This window comes from Corvus brachyrhynchos, unplaced genomic scaffold (genome assembly GCF_000691975.1).
Source record: "Corvus brachyrhynchos isolate BGI_N302 unplaced genomic scaffold, ASM69197v1 scaffold514, whole genome shotgun sequence".
In the NCBI taxonomy this organism is placed as follows: Eukaryota; Metazoa; Chordata; class Aves; order Passeriformes; family Corvidae; genus Corvus; species Corvus brachyrhynchos.
The window spans coordinates 3,594,752-3,597,754 of NW_008238319.1; positions in this window are offsets into that span (position 1 = coordinate 3,594,752).

Genomic DNA, 3,003 nt, shown 5'->3' on the forward strand with positions numbered 1-3,003 from the left:
CCTGGCATGACAGGACCACGGTTCCTCCTCTGAGCTCTAAGCAATGCCACAATGGAGCAATCCCCGAGTAAGTGACACCCGATGCCCATGAAGGGTTGCAAACTTGTACACACAGCAGAATATTGTAAGGGAAAAATCAAAAAGGACAGGGAAAATGAGGCTGTTGTATGAAAATAGTGGTGGACTTTGTGCCTCTGCATCAGGTTGACTGTCTTTTAGGGGAGGCTCCTGTGTGTGCATGGATCAGAGCCGTATAATTGCGACATTTTGTATTGTCTGGACTGCAGTAAATGCCAGGCAGTTGCTGTACAAACACAGAGCCATGGCCTTGCTGATACAGTCTTTGATCTCTCGCTCTCATCTACAGGAACAGTTCCTTCACGTCAAGGGTAAAGGCAGTGTGAGAAAGAGACTGGTATTTGCATGCAGTGCAGTCTCAGCTAGGGAGCTGGGGTTGCAGTTCCCAGCTCTGAAGTTAACCTTGGACAGCACAAAAATGAAAACAAGATTAAAGCCAAGTGGGGTGGGTGTTCCTGTGCAGCCGTTGCGTGCAGAGCAGACCATACCTGCATCTTTAAAGACATCAGGTGACAACAGAGTGGCCTCTCCAAGCACAGCTGCTTCTTGCTAGTGAAGGAGCTAATGCAAGAATATAGTTTTGGAGGGCCTTGCTCTTTGTGGCCCTGTGGAGATGAATTGGAGTCATGTAATAGGGCTAAGGGCTGGTACCGCTATTCATGTCCAGAGATGGGACATGTAATGAGGCAACCTGGATGACCTTCATCCCTGGGAGGGAGAGCCCCTTGTGCTTTCAGACCTCTTATGGGGAGGGGGAGGCACCGTGGTGGGAGGCCAGGGAGTGCAGGGTGCTCAGACATGCATGGGGGTGGCTTTTTCCAAGCTGAAAGTCACTGCTTTGTAATTCACACAGCATAGGTTTGCGAAGGAACATTTTGGTTTAGTCTAGTCCTGTGCCCATGCTGTTCTTCAGCAGGCTGGTGGGTGGTCACATGCTAAACCAATACCAAGTAAAGTAAAACAAAACAAAAAAAAAAGGGCTAACAACTATGGTGGTATCTGGGACTTCCTTCCCCATGTGGCGCAACTTTCCTTGTCTCATTATGGTTGGGCCAGCTCTGCCTATGCAACCATACCATGCCCTGGTGTGCCTGGAACAGATGAGATCTCAATCCAGAAATGAAAGTAAAATTACTGAACAGAGGGAGAACAAGGCCTGGGGTGAAATCTAGCACTGTTAGAGAAGTACTGGTGCCCGCCTTGCCTGCCTCCTGAGAGAGTCCTGAGGGTCTCCCTTCTCTTGGAACAGCTAAAGTGTGGATCTTTGGAGAACGTGTTTTTGCAGTTTTGTAGAAACCTAGGATGTGCTCAATATTTATCTAAAGAACAAAGAAGTAATGAGGATGTGAAAATCTGGAATAGCTCAGTAAAAGGAAGCACAGGCCACTGAGGTTGCACAGAGTGATGAAGAAGCTTTGCAAAAACAGAAAGAAAGTGCTGGCAGTGCAGCAGGTCACAGAGCTCCCTCCAGCCCCACCTTCCAGGCTAGTGTTCTCTCCAGAACCTGGGAAGCATCAAAAAAAATGTACTTCCTTTGCCCAAAGGAGGTCTGGGCTGTCATCTCCCACTTCATTCCTTTCATGCCTTGATTCCTTGCTTTAATCAACCAGGTCTCAGAGTGACACTGTTGGGGCTGCCCGAGGCAGCACAGCATCCAGCTGCAGTCCTTGGCTTCAGCTGCAACAGGCAGAGGTTGGCTGCAGCAAGGAGGGAAAGCTGTCTCCTTTGCAAGGAGCGAGCCCCAAACAAAGGTGGTGTAAAAGTCTCAGCAGAGGCAAAGGATGGGACAGAGGGGTCTGTGTGTAGGTTCCAGCTGGTTTATTGCTGGCGGAAGATTCGGGGACAAAGACCAGGAAAAAGGGGAAAGCACAGCATTTTATATGGGGGTGGAACAAAGGGAAACAAGCGATGGGGATCGACTGAGGAGGAGGAGTGGATAACAGGGGAATAATCAATGGAGATCACTTAGGGGAGGGAATTACATGAGTAGACCAGTGGGGCATTGAAGAAAGCAGAACTTTCCAGAACTAATACATAAGCAGCTAGGGGAAATACATAAACATGAACTTACACATAAAACTGGGTGGAGAGCTCCTGAACCAATAAACTTAAAACACGTAAACTAAGAAGCACTAGGAACCTTGGATCTCGCCATAACAAAGGGTTGAGAATCAGACCTCAGTGTTCTGGAGGCCTGTCCACCAGTCCTCTCAGTGCTCTGCTGCCGTGGCCACTGCCACCTGAACTGCAACATCGGAGTACTCCTTATTTTCAAGATGTAACACACGTCCTTTTATTCTTCATTAAGGCTAAACAAGCAAGATGTGGAAATGTTTCCACCAATGTTGTGACTTTGTGCAGATCTTGTTTTCAGAGCTTAGCTCTGAGAGCAGCAGCCCCAGCTTTCCCAGTGTGAGGATCCATGAGCCAGTGTGTGCCCAGGTGGCCAAGAAGGCCAATGTCAGCTGGCCTGTAGCAGCACCAGTGTGGGCAGCAGGAGCAGGGCAGTGCCCGTCCCACAGTCCCACAGTGCTGTGTGGAGTGCTCCGTGGGAGCTGCTGAACTGCATTGCAGCAGGTTTCTACAGAGGAGCATGGACATCCTGCAGCCTGCTGTCAAAACGCCACAGGATTGATGGTCTGCCAGCCATGAGTGCTGAGGACAGCAGGCCCAGCACTGCCGGCCAGGGGCTGCTGCAGGGCATTTTCCAGTCAAGGGCAGCTGCTGGTGGTGCCTTCAACAGGTCTTGAAATGGTGCTAACCCGAGGAAGACGTACAGGCCTGGTCAAGGCGTGCTGGGCACGGCAGAGGCTGTGGGTGCAGGCGGGCTCAGGAATGTGAACAGGCCACGGGAGCCGAGCGCTGCCCTGCAGGGACACTGACAGCTGCTGGTGAGGGCCAGCAAGGCCTGAAGGGCCGCGCGGT